The sequence below is a fragment of the Pinus tabuliformis genome, chromosome 1_1 (genome assembly GCF_031772625.1).
Source record: "Pinus tabuliformis cultivar Carrire ecotype Pingquan chromosome 1_1, CPIR1, whole genome shotgun sequence".
Taxonomy (NCBI): Eukaryota; Viridiplantae; Streptophyta; class Pinopsida; order Pinales; family Pinaceae; genus Pinus; species Pinus tabuliformis.
Genome location: NC_142297.1, coordinates 324051740 through 324066319, shown reverse-complemented (window position 1 = coordinate 324066319; position 14580 = coordinate 324051740). Strand labels below are relative to the sequence as shown.

The 14580-nt window shown below is 39.3% G+C and overlaps 1 pseudogene; it reads right to left on the bottom strand.

Annotated features, from left to right (window-relative positions):
• Positions 1 to 968, bottom strand: LOC149212862 (protein SMALL AUXIN UP-REGULATED RNA 51 pseudogene; annotated as a pseudogene).
• Positions 969 to 14580: the final 13612 nt, after the last annotated feature.

Here is a 14580-nt window from a genome sequence, read left to right as displayed (position 1 = left end):
TTCAATCCCAACCGCTGTCAGTAAGGGCTTCCGATATCATTAATCTTCCTTAAAAGGTATATACATTTCGGAGGGACAGAAAATTATCTCGTGAGCCTTCAATAACGGGTTCTAATTTAACCATGGATGCTATGGAAAAATTTAGGCCCACTAACTGTTGTTTATCGTATATGATTCTTTTTCCTGGAAATTAACTCCGGCTGAAGTGGCTGGATCTTCACAGAAAAGGCTCTGCTACCATGCATCCTGAGATTGCTGAAACCCGAAAGATTTTATTCAGGTTTCATCCAAATATTACGGAGGATATAAGCTACACTCGTGTTAAAGGAGTGTACCGCAACGATAAATTGCGTAACTCTGTACAGTCTAGCATGCGCAGTCCATGGCCTTTTGGAAATCAATGATTTCATCCAGCTTCGAATTTGTAGGTACTCTGTAATCCATTTTTCCAAACATGGACGTCAGATATTCGAAAGCAACTTCGTCACAAGGGAGGGTGAGCCCCATTTGGTGACCAAACCCATACTCCTCTTCGGCCTTCTGTAACAATGCCCGGAACACAGGATGATTTAAATAAGTGGCCGGAATAATAAACCTCCTTCGTTCCTTTCCAACATACACTGCACAGTGTCCCTTGGGAACATCTGTGGGCAGAGCACTGCATGAGGTGCCCAGGGCCTCACCCTCCATCATGAAGTACCCAGTTTTCTCTGGAGAAACGGCATATCTGGTAGCCTTATAGCCCTTTGCAATCTTGCAAAGCACTCTGATTAGCTGCTTCAAAAGAAGAACATGAGGGTTTCTCAATCTTCTTGCCATTGCCATAGATTAGATGAGACTGGACGATACAAAATCAAATTCAAACCTCTTGCTTAAAATAGAGTACTAACGAGAAGCTTGCACAAGATTTGATTTGGAAAAAAGGCATACATTTCGTATATATAAGAACTGAAAGTTAGGATCTAATGAGCAGAAGCAGAGATTTCTTGTGATAAGATGGTCATGGTGTATAACAGTGATATGGTCCACTGTCGTCTTTTGTTCCATATACAAGATGCTTCGAAGAGTGACTTTTAGGCCCACCTGCAATCAGAATCGACTAAGTAGCACGAGCGTGTACCCTTCAAATGTAGGGATGCCTGCAGACCAAGATCAATGAGTGAAATTAAGATCACTCTCTTATGGCCAACCAACTGTGTGGAATCCTATCTTATCAGAACCAATTTTCTGAGTAGTGCAGGCGTCTAAAGTAGAATTACTAGATTAGTTATTTTTCTCACTCGTTACTTTCTAATGGGCGCTGTAATTGTCATCCAATATAGAGATTATTTGCAGAGATTTCTCTGGCGTAAATTCCTCTGAGATTCTGTTTGTCCGGCCACAAGATTGCGAGTAATGAATGCGAAGTAGACGTTCACGTGTAATTTTGCGTGGGTTGCGACACATTAGTTGAATGTCTTTCTCTCATCATATTCAAATTCAGACAGCTGCTGGCATGAAACGACTCGGATTTGTTTCATCATATCCAAATTCAGACACTTTCTATCATGAAGTGACAATTATTTGTAACGATTAGGTCATATGGATGCAAAATTTAAGGTGTTATTACATAAGGTTGGTCCATTTGCTATACTAGAGCTACTTGAAATTGCCTTTGCTCTAATAGATTGAATTCCTATATAATAAATTTAAAAATATATAAAGTGGAGGATTAGACAAAGTTTTCGAGCCCTCACCAATATTACTATGAAGAATTAATAAAAAATGAGAGGACTCGAACGAAATTGTTCCTAAGAAAATCTATGATAACTCGTGATTTGCAACATATTGTATTAATTTTTTTAATTTCTACGTATATAAATTTATAAGTAATAATAATAATTTAATTTTTAAATTAAATTATATATTTTTAAATAAAAGTTTAAATAGGTAAAATGATAATTGAAAAAGTGTTGTTGTTTTACTAGAATTGAAAAATTTATGGTGTAATTAATTGATTAAGTTATTAATTTCTATTGTATAAATTTATAAGTAATAATAATAATTTAATTTTTAAATTACATAATATATTTTTATATAAAAATTTAAATATGTAAAATTATAATTGAAAAAATGTTATTGTTTTATTGGAATCGAGAAAAGGCACAATGTAATTAATTAATTAATTAATTGATATGCTATATCATACTATATACGTGGTTTACTTAGCATTAAGTTGAGGATTAGACAAAGTTTTCAGGTTTTCACAATATTACTATGGAGAATTAATAAAAAGAAGATGCTATGGCGTATTATATATGTGGTTCATTTAGCATTAACTTGAAGATTAGACAAAGTTTTCAAGCTCTCAAAATATTACTATGAAGAAATAATAAAATATATCTGGCTCACTTAGAATTGATTTGAAGATTAGATAATTTTTTCAAGCTCTCACAGTATTACTTAATAAAAAATAAAAAATGAGAGGATTCAAATTAAGATTATTCCAAAGAAAATCTATGAAAATTCATGATGTGGCACTTATATTGTATTAATTTTTATTGTATAAATTTATAAGTAATAATAATAATTTAATTTCTGAATTAAATTATATATTTTTAAATAGAAGTTTAAATATGTAAATGATAATTGAAAAACTATTGTTATTTTATAATGAAATTAAATAGAATTGAAAAAGGTACAATGTAACTAATTAGCACTATGTTTCTGACTTAAGAGTGTCTAGAGAATTAAATTGAACTCATGACCTTTCAATAGAAAAGTGCTTCAACCACAAATACTACCAATTGAACTAGTTTTGGATACCGATTTTAATAGATTTATAATACTAAGAATTGCAACAAAAGGTGCAAAGGGACACCTAAAAATTGCCCCAAAAGGTGCAAAGAGACACCGATAGGTAAAATTGTACTTTGATTTTAAAGAGTAATTTTTATATTAAATATAATTTTTAGGTTGTGATGTGAATAATGTTTCTATGATTATCATTTCTATCTTTATCATCATCATTTCCTCCTCATGGATGATGTCTTCTACTATCAATGGTTGATAATCCTTTCTGCAAATCCAAATCAAAAGGTAGATCTAGAGGAAGAGAAGAATATTTATGCTCATCACTAATAGAATTTTCTTTAGAATCTGTCATTTTTTTCGTATTGCCTTCCTCAATAGCAGTGGTGAATCATGATCATCCCTTATTGAACAAGTACTGACTTGTGTAAAGTTAAAAATAGTTTGCATTTTTTTTATTTTCTATACGAAGGCCTAAAACTTTAGGACATTGCTTAATGTTGTAAGGTCTTTGTGGAAAATGCTCATATTTTTGAATTCCTCCAACCCTTTTTACTTGAGTTGAATATCATATCAAAGTAGCATAATAGAGATGTTTATTTTCTACTTCGTTAGCAATTACTAACTGAATTTTAGCCTGAACCATTTTCTACTCTTCATCATTAGTCATTAGATGCAATGAAACTACCTCATCCTATGGATGTGACTTATCATACAATTCCTGGAGTTTTTTTATGAACAAAAACATCCCCAAAAACTAAGTTTTATCAACAAAAACATCCCGAAAATCTAAGTTACCATTTGAAAATACTTCCTCATCAACCACTTGGTGATCTCTTTTGTTGGCATTCCATTCTTGCACATTCCACCTCTCTTCCTTTAATTTCTTAGTTTTATCAATGGGCAAAGTCGACAATTCAACCTTAAGGTTTGGAATGGAATCCCTAGGTCTTCTAGAAAACACTAAATATTGAGGAACAACTAGCTCTTATAATGGGAGAATACCCTTGTCTAGTTTATTGTTTACCTCCCATAATGGGCCAACACCTATTATGGCTCTAGCAATCTACTCTATTAACTAACTGTTATAGACATTTTTGTGCCTTACAGCATTGAGCATGAAATGTCCATAATCTAAGGGATCCAAAGTCCCTAAACATGTTGTTCCTACCCCTAGAGGAGCAAGGCTAACAAACCACAGCAATTCACAGAAGTTTTCCACCAGAAACTGCTCAAAAACAAGTCAATTCAGAGGCTCCACTAGCTGTCTGCGCTGAAATGCAAAGTCTGCACTGGCTACCTGCACTGCAACGCAGGTAGAAGCACTACCAGGGTGCGCTGAGCGGGAATTGACAAATGGCAGGTTCATTCAACAAGGTGTCAAAACCCTGGAAGCTTCTAGAATCTTCCTCAATGACACTTGCCTCAGTGAATTCGAGTAGTGACGAGTAAGAGGTTCTCAATCTCCAAGTGGAAGCAAGGACTGATAGAGGGAGAGGGCACTAGTCAGATCTCAAGCTGACTCACCCTCTCTCCAAACATCTATATATGGTTCTCTCCTCCATGAGATCTAGAGGCTGGAATTTTGTTATTGCAAAAAATTGATGTTGATTTGAAGACTGGAATCATTGGGTGCTTAATGCTTTGAAGGGAGGTGAAGATAGGAATTCCATTTGCTGGGAAGGAGATGCTGGATTGGAGCATTCTTGGTTGTATCTCTTCCTGAACCTTGTTATTCATCAATAAAGCTATCTTGGTTTCTCCTACATACTGATGTATCTTTGATGTATGATTGCATTAGTATGTTTAGTTTATTTCTAATCCTGAACTAGTTATGAATATGAATCTATGTCTTTGTGTAGTGTTCTCTTCTTGTGATCTTGCAGAGACCTGTTGAAGCTGGGCGAGCGAGAAGGCAAGTAGCTGAGAACTCTCAAAGAGAAGAGAAACTGGATCGAGGGACAAACGGAAGACACCTGTTAGTCCATCCATCTCTCTTCATTCTTAATTCAAAAAGGAAGAATACTAGAATAGCTGTCTCTGTTTGTTGCTAAGGCACTGTCACACCTTAGGTGGATAGGATCGTCCTGCATAGGCATTTTTCCCCACAACAAATTGGCGACTCCGCTGGGGAGATCTTTTTAGTCATTTTATTTGTGTCTCTATCATTGTTTGTTTCATAGACTCAACAGCAACAATCGAACTGCATCTGCTATTCTTAGATGCAAAGTAGACAGCTGCTACATTGATCCAATCACTGGATTTGTCTATGATCTGAACAATGGACTCACAAATGATTTGATGATCCTTTGTGATAGATCTTAGCCCTCCCTCAAAGCATCCCTTTGATTGTACCTTGCTTGTTGCTTTTATTTGGCCTGAAACCGTAGATTAATTAGCAAACTGTGACCCAAAACACAGTGAGAAACTCTCGTTTCTCCTTCAGCACAAACCCTGTGAAGAGGTTCTGCATTTCAACGCAGGTCCCGTGAAGGCTACCTACACTGAATGTCAAAACCCCTGTGTTGAGGGTGCGTTGATCCAGTTGGGCCTTGTGCAGCTGGGGTTCTCTGCTATGTTTTGCCTTGTTTTGATCTCTGATTTTTGCAGCCTGTAACCAGCATTGGTACCAGTCTGATAACTCCTTTTCTCTACTTAAATTCTGCCTCCTTTTGTACAAAAAGACTGTGAGTGTTTTTATGTGTTTGTGGCGTCATTTACAGTTTTCCTTTGCAAGAGTTAAATAATCATCCTGTAGCCCTTGATTCAGATCTGTTGATTGTGATCTTAGGAGAGAGTTCATTGGCTGTTTACAGTTGATTATACATTTGCTTTTGCTTGTGGTTTGAGTTTGTCTCATTTAAGTGTCGAAACAAGTGTTCATTTCGAAAGTCGTAAAGTGTTGTATTCTCTTCTACCCTTTCTGATTTCGAAAAAGTAAACTTGTTTGTATTTGTCATTTAAAAGCAAATTCAAAGTTGTACAAAAAGCTTTCTTTTTAGGCATCAATATTAAGAAAGCGGAAAACAATCACCTGCATTGTGCATTTGCATCTTGATAGTTTGCATGCTTGATTTAGGAAAAGTGCATTAGAGTGTGCTGATTGCTCTTTGATAAAAGATGGTGTCTTTCTTTTCCCTTTGTAGCTAGGATTTTCATTGTTGAAAAGATATAAAGCTTGCTTATCATCTTTAGACTGCATTTAGGAATTGTATCATACATCTCGTGGTGATCCAAAAAGGCAAACTTCTAAAAAGATCAACCTAAAATAAATTGAATGAACTTAACAATGCTTTGCAACATAACGCACAACATAGAGGTCTAGGCTAGAGACGTGCTCCGGCGTCGTAAAGCCTGGTGACTGTCAATCTCGTTGATGGTGGGTGATTCCTCCTGAGGGACGATTAGTACCAGTACGGATTGTGCTCCCACGTACCGTCGCGTATATATTGGGAGACCCCTATAGGAATAAAACCTTTATCCTTAGGAAGCCATGTCGGCCGCCCTACTGATCGCAATGCACTGAACACAACATTTAGGAAGATCGACCGCCCGTACCCTAAAAAGTATTCTGCGGTTTTGCGAAAAGTTTGGCACACCCTCTGCCTAGAACTCCAGAGCAGTTCCTTTTGGCCTTTTTCAGACTCTATAACGGAAAAAGTCCATCCGAGCATTTATCACTTCGGGCTCGTTAAAACATCAAAGGAGACGAGAGTCATCTTTAGCTTTTCCTCGACTCTTTAAAATTGAAAAAGCAAGTTGTGTCGAAGCGTCGTTAAAAAATTTATTTTAAACGGAACAATCACCCTTTATTCCTGCGTTGATCTTTAGGTTGAAAAAATGGAGCCCACCAACCAAGGAATTCCCCTTGGTGGAAATCCTAGTCCCTTCTCCTCTTGGGGAGATGTTGGTGCGCCCCATATGGCCACATTGTCGCTTCCAGGAATGACAATTGGCCTGCCGGTCTGGCTCTTTTCAACCAATGTCGTTCAGAACACCACTATTCCTGAACAGTCGAATCAACAATTAGACCAGACCAGAGTTACCCACCAGCCTTCTACTTCATCTAATTCTTCCTCTCCTCCTTCCTCTTCGCTTGACGGAACTGGTAAAACAAAAAATCAAGTTCCTAAGGAGAAGAAGGAAAAGAAGAAGAAAGAGAAGAAGAAGAAGGATCCAAAAGCGACTAGGGGCAAACAAGTGTCGTCTGACAAAAATCCACACACAGCACTGACTAGGCCTAAATCGCCATGTGTCATATGCAAGGGAGACCACTTCCACAGAGATTGTCCCTGCATCCCTCGGATACTAAGGGACTGGTCTCCCCGTCTGCACAATTCGGTGGCGTCAACCTCTGATAGCCATGTTGATAGCACACCGTCAACTAGTGAAAGTGAAGCCACAGGACAGAGAGGGAAATCTAGATTTCCCTGCAAACTGCGTGAAGGCGACCATGCCATCCACCGTTGTCCCTTCTTAGACGAGGTTAAAAGAGTTTTGGAAGATCGCCCGATTTTACGAGCGCAACTTCCTCCTGGATATCAAAATCTCCTGCCAAGTCCTTCACTAGTTAAGAACCTGGCTGGACCGCTCAGGTGGTCAGCCGAAGCACCTATCATTCAAGATGAACCGTCTGAATCCATACCTGACGAAAGTCAAAAGGTTGAGGCGGCAGTTGACCCGGTTTTGCCTTCAGAGGCTCTATCTTCGAATGATACCATCACAGAGGAGGATAAAGACGACACCGTCCAAATTCTCTTCATCAACACAGACTCCGACGAACAAGGGGGAAATTTTCCCATTCCTTTATCGCAGGAAGGAACTTCATCAGAGTCATACCCGGTCGTCTATTCGGTCCCACCACCAAGCAACCTGGTTGTGTCCTTCGACTGGAACCAACTAGGCAGACCCCGGTTGCCAGCAAGCATACCATTCAGAATTATCGTTCAAATATACAGAATGGTAATGGCTGGCACCATCATTGATGAGGGGGCATTTGTGAGTATCCTTTCCTCTATTTCTTGGAAAGCGCTTGGTTCGCCAGCGCTTTTGCCTGAAATGAGAAATCTATCAGGCTTTGATAAGGGAACCAGTCGACCTTTAGGGATCCTCCCCAATGTGCCCATAACATTGAAAAGGAAGACCGTTCAAATGAACGTGATGGTCGTTCAAGGACCCTTGGATTATAGCCTACTCCTTGGACGAGACTATATATATTGCATGGGAGCCATCGTCTCCTCACTCTTTAGAGTAATGTGTTTTCCGCACGAAGGAAGAGTGGTCAAGCTCGTGGACCAGCTTTCATTTCCCGGATCACGCATCGCAAATAGTCATGTACCATCCCTAAATGGTCTCTTCACGCAAGAAGTGTCGCAACCCACGGTCCGTCCCCCCGATGAGCGTGAGTGATTCAGAAGGATATGACTGGAACCCAGGGGCATGCGTCCTGGTCTGCTTCGGCAGGAAAACTTTGGGTATAGAGTAGGTTTCTGCGGGAGAATATGACTGGTCTATACCCCGTCCATCTAGGAAGAGGGGTTATTCTAGAATAAGATTCTTTTGTCAAAGTTATGTGAGTTGGCGGGCCTCGTCGCTCACCTTTGTTTATCTCGGTAGACATCGCCGAAGAAGTGTTTTGTTTGAAAGATTAATAGAACAATCTTTGGGTAACCTAAAAGAGGTAGGCCTCTCTCGGTGAAACAAATGTTTTGGCAGAAAGGAAGTAGAGGTAACCTTGAAATCGTACTTTATACCTGGGGGCATGCAAACCTTTTGGAGTGCAAGCAAAGAGCGGTTATTTATCTGTTTTTTGGGTTAACCGTTTCCTAACTTGCATAAAGAAAGGATGTGCGGCAAAAATATAAAAGTTGTCGTTTTTGTATGAGACATTCTTATCATATGACTGGATAATCGAGCAGTTTTAGCACGCAGTTCATGCTCGTTAAAAAATAAACACAAGATCCGAGCAGTTTTAGGACATAGTTCATGCTCGTTAAAAAATAAACATAAGATCGAGCAAGTGTTTCAATCCGCGTTTAAGCTCGTTAAAACATGAACTACCCGGTAAATGACCACTGTGAATGTAACATTATCAGCCATTAAAGCCTTGGTCGTGTTTGCACTGTCACCTCCACTTTTCCATTGGCCGATCATTCACCTCCATTTGATTGTTTACCCATTTTGAGGAACAGCTGCGAAGAGTGATTTCACTTAGCCATCCTTGTGACACTGCCGTGATTGGAAAATTCCAAGCCTTACCTGGAATTAGCTACTAACTCGCTTATCACTCGTTCCTCGAAAGATGAGTCTTCTTTAAGCTCTTTTCAACTGACTCGTAAAATATGAAAAGATTGTCGAGTTTTGGTCTTCCAGCTCGTTAAAGCGACCGGAAGTGCTATCCCTCCTCTGTATTTTAATCCTTTTGGACCTGAGGGATTATTGCACAAAAAGATCAAGCGCTTGTTTTGTTCGGCTCGTTAAAACTATCGAAAACTCATCCCTTCTGTATTGTTTTATACTTTTTCGGACTTAAGGGATTAGATGACGAAAAAGGACTTTCGGAGTTGACTTTTCGTACCTTTTCAGACTCTCTAAAAATGAAAAGGACCGAGTTATCTTTGTCGTTAGACTTGTTAAAATCATTAAATAGCGACAAAACTTGTCTTTAGACGAGAACGAGTTTCACTATCGCTAGGCTCGTTAAAACATAGCGATGGGCTTGCCCGAAGGGCAAGTTATAGAACAAGCATATGATATCCTCCTCAAGCTTGACAAAAATAAAGAGGTACTGGTCAGCAATGATTGGGGAAAATTGCGAGAAACTCAAGAAAACTTTGATGGTAGCAAGTCGCTCTTGAACATGACACTTTTCCTCCGTACCACAATCGGGTTGGGTTGTTTCATTCACCGGTCACATCACCATGGTCTCGCCATACCATCCATATTTGGGGTAATGCTACCGATCCATCGCATAAGTGTCGCCATATGTTCAAGAGAAGTCGTTCAGAGAAGTCAACCGTGTCCCATCCACTGCCGTACATTATCCTTCATCCTTTCATGACCGCCACCCTGAATCATATGTCATCAAATCGTTTTCACCTCCATCAAAATCATTAGCTTCGTTCCGTGTCATTGATGTGGGATTCATTAAGGCCCTCCTTTGACGGACCGCTTCTTGTCGACATCAGCTCATTATCCAAGAAGTTGATCTAGGAACACCCCCTTCAGTACTTTGAAGCTTGCATGCCTCAATGGCAAGTTTCTCACTTCTGGCGACAGGTATACATCAATGACCTTTGACCGAAAGATTTTGCGTGGTGTTCGACGCCAAGTCCTTTATTCACACCACGTGAATTGTACTGCAGTACCTTGAGGGTCATTATCATTATCGGTGATTCCTCTCGCGCTTGTTAACGGTTTACCTCATTGACCAGTAATCAAGTGATGTCTTTCCATGTTCGACTTCAAAACATTTCTCACATGGATCGACTTGTACTTAGAGTGAAGATCGAACGAGTTTGAAGACCCCGGATCTAGTTTCATCCATCTGGGCTGCGATATATATTCAGGAAAGATAAAGACATTGACATGTACATCATTGCAGCAGATAATCATCCTACCCAAAGGATGATAATTTCATCAAAATTATCAGTCTACCATCAGACGATTGTCTGTTCTATGTACAGAAAAATGAATTTATAAAGCTGAGCATGGGAATGCCCGCCCCAGCTAGATCATGAAAGCAGTATGAAAAATAATGTATTGTATTGTATCTTATTACAGGTCTCCTCCCAGCATTGGATGAACTTCGGATCCTCCTGATAAAGCATTTCACCCGATAAACGACCTCATACTTTAGGGGGCAACTGTTATAGACATTTTTGTGCCTTACAACATTGAGCATGAAATGTCCATAATCTAAGGGATCCAAAGTCCCTAAACATGTTGTTCCTACCCCTAGAGGAACAAGGCTAACAAACCACAGCAATTCACAGAAGTTCTCCACCAGAAACTGCTCAAAAACAAGTCAGTTCAGGATCAATTCAGAGGCTCCACTAGCTGTCTGCGCTGAAATGCAAAGTTTGCACTGGCTACCTGCACTGCAACGCAGGTAGAAGCACTACCAGGGTGCACTGAGCGGGAATTGACAAATGGCAGGTTCATTCAACAAGGTGTCAAAACCATGGAAGCTTCCAGAATCTTCCTCAATGACACTTGCCTCAGTGAATTCGACTAGTGATGAGTAAGAGGTTCTCAATCTCCAAGTGGAAGCAAGAACCTCTAAGTGGAAGCAAGGACTGACAGAGGGAGAGGACACTAGTCAGATCTCAAGCTGACTCACCCTCTCTCCAAACATCTATATATGGATCTCTCCTCCATGAGATCTAGAGGCTGGAATTTTGTTATTGCAAAGAATTGATGTTGGTTTGAAGACTGGAATCATTGGGTGCTTAATGCTTTGAAGGGAGGTGAAGATAGGAATTCCATTTGCTGGGAAGGAGATGCTGGATTGGAGCCTTCTTGGTTGTATCTCTTCCTGAACCTTGTTATTCATCAATAAAGCTATCTTGGTTTCTCCTACATACTGATGTATCTTTGATGTATGATTGCATTAGTATGTTTAGTTTATTTCTAATCCTGAACTAGTTATCAATATGAATCTATGTCTTTGTGTAGTGTTCTCTTCTTGTGATCTTGCAGAGACCTGTTGAAGCTGGGCGAGCGAGAAGGCAAGTAGTTGAGAACTCTCAAAGAGAAGAGAAACCGGATCGAGGGACAAACAGAAGACACCGGTTAGTCCATCCATCTCTCTTCATTCTTAATTCAAAAAGGAAGAATACTAGAATAGCTGTCTCTGTTTGTTGCTAAGGCACTGTCACACCTGAGGTGGATAGGATCGTCCTGCATTGGCATTTTTCCCCACAACACTAACCTCTACAATTTAGGGTTGTCTTAGTTGTATGCAATGGAATTGATTTTTGCTTTATCTTTTTATATGAACTTATATGTGCTAGAAATATCTGCGTTATTGAGTTTTAATGCAAAAGAAAATTTTCACCTCTTAACAATTGGTTACCAAGATATTAACCCTGCAAATTTTTAGCCTTAGGGTCATTATTGATCTAGACTTATGTAGGAACACAAAAAAATACAAATATACACATAAACATAGAGATGTAGTGGAAATAAACTTCATTTCATTAATATCAAAGAACTAAAATATGCTTACATAAAGAGATTAAAATAAACTAGCTCAGGTAATGGTAGCTTATGTCTAAGAAGATATGTGGAGGATAAATGCCTTTGAATTGCATTAAAATGATGCTTAAAGGCCTATTTATTGTTCAGAAACAATAGAAACCATAAAAATTCAGAAAGCTAACCCTAGGAGATGAAGCAATAAAATTGTGGGAACCGTTTAGGTAAATTGGTACATAAAATTCTCGAAGTCATAATTTTGCCACACAATCTTCGTTAGGCTATAATAATATCTTGTTTCAAATATCCCAAAGAGAAAACTAAAAGAAAATAGGAAAAACAGTTTGAGACATTTCAGTCTCTCTTTTTTCCCTAAAAACACGTCTTTTAGTCCCTCAAAATGTCTCCAGAACTTTAGGACCTGAAAAATTACCAAAAATAGTAAGTTGTGTTACAATTAATGAAAATAAAAAGAAACAATGTTGGGGGCCCAAGTGGAATAGGCTGGTGGCCACCAATATCCTCCTTGATCAGTCCTCCCCCCTTAGGAAGAAATTGTCTGCATGATGTTGAGTGCCTCCATGAGATGGGAAAACTTGTGTTGAACTTTGTCCCTGGTAAGCCACTTGCCTCGGGGTAGGAGTTGGCCATATTTGATAACTCGATACAATGTGATCTTATGTTGGCAAGTGTTCTTGATATGCATGTCCATGATCCGATTAGTTGTGGTATGTTCCATATAGTTTGGGTTTAAATCTGTTGCTGTGAGTTGTTGTGTAATGTATGATGTGCCTAGTAATGGTCAAAGTCGGTCCACATTGAACACTCGTTGCATGCCAAGGAGTTGTGTAAGACCCATATCGGAGTGGGTGAAGCTTGCGGTGGGGCCCAACAAGGTGCTCCTTCTACAAATTTAACCAAACATTGTCACCTACCTGAAACTTGTGTGGCATCCAATGTTAATCATAATGCTTCTTATACATAGCATTAGCTCTAGCCAATATGTCATGGAACTACTGGCGAATGTGCTGAATGCACCCAATGAAGTTGTTAGTCGCGTTATCTTTGGACCCCGTTATGGTATGACCACATCAATGGAACATAGCGGTTGGAATCCCAACCCTACCTGAAAGCGGTTGTGGCCAATTGATCTATGGAGAGCTCTGTTTTAGCCATGTTAGACACTAGGGAGGCTTTCATCCCATGTCTGTGGATGCTTCGAGTTGCACATATATAGAATGTGTATGATCATCTTTTTGATGACCTATATTTGGCCATCAGTTTGGGGGTGGATTATTGTGAACTTAATGAGCTTGGTATGCAACATTGACCAGAGGCTTGACCAAAATTTACCTAGGAACCTGATGTTTCGATTTGAGATAATGGATTGTGGGATCCCAAAACGTACCCATATTAATTTAAAGAAGATCTTAGCATTCGCTTCTTCTATGATACTCTTTTTGCAGGTTGTGAGAAATGTCATCTTAGAGAATCTCTCAATGAGCATGAAAAAATAGTCATTTCCATCCTTAGTAGAAGGAAGGCTTGGCATGTAATCCATGCATGTGGATTCCCAAGGTCAACTAGGAGTAGGCAGAGGAACATATAGGCCTTTCTTCTTGATTATACGTTTGGCAATGACGTAGGAGGTGTAGGATCTGATTTACTTCCTAACATCGTATAGAAGGTTCAACCAATAAAAACACTTCTGAAACACCACCAATATTTTCTCCACCTCGAAATGTCCAGTGATCTAACTATAGTGTGCTTCCCAAATCATCTTCACACACTCACTTGAAGGAACACAGAGGTGTCCTAGGTGGTATAAAAGTTGATTGTAAAGGTGATACATATGTTTTTTCATATGTGGCATACTTTTAGACTATGTCTGAAAGTGTCTCATTGTGATATTCCACTGGATGGCCATGTTGAGTAAGAGCGACACCAATATCATAGTTCGAGGCATCTATCTCGACCTCAAATGGTCGCTACAGGTTTAGTAATGTGAGCACTGATGCAAAATAGAGGTGATGCTTCAACTCGACAAATGAATTTGGTTGGGATTCATTCCAAAAGAACTTTTCTTTCACTCCTTCCTTTGTGACTTGACTCAAAGCCCAAGTTATATGGGATAACCCTAACACGAATTTGCGGTAGAAATTGGTAAGACCCAAAAATTTGTGGCGCTCTGTCAAAGTGGTTGCGGATGGCTAATCCTCAATGAATTGTATCTTGGCTGGGTCAATATCCACACCCCTCTCATCAAGGAGGTAACCCATATATTGAACCTTGGTCATAACAAAAGTTCACTTCTCCAAATTTGCACACAACTAGTGTTTTTGCAGGGTTTGGAGGACATCTCGAATATGGTGGAGGTGTTCTTCCCAACTCTGGCTGAAGATCAAAATTTCATCCAAATACAATACAAAGAATGACTTGGTGAAGGGTTGCAAGATGTCATTCATCAACCTCATGAAGGTTGTGGTGCATTCGTAAACCAAAAAGTCATGACCAACCATTCGAAAAGGACCTCCTTGTATTTGAAGGAAGTCTTCCAAACATCAAAGGGTTCGATCAGTACCTTGTGATATC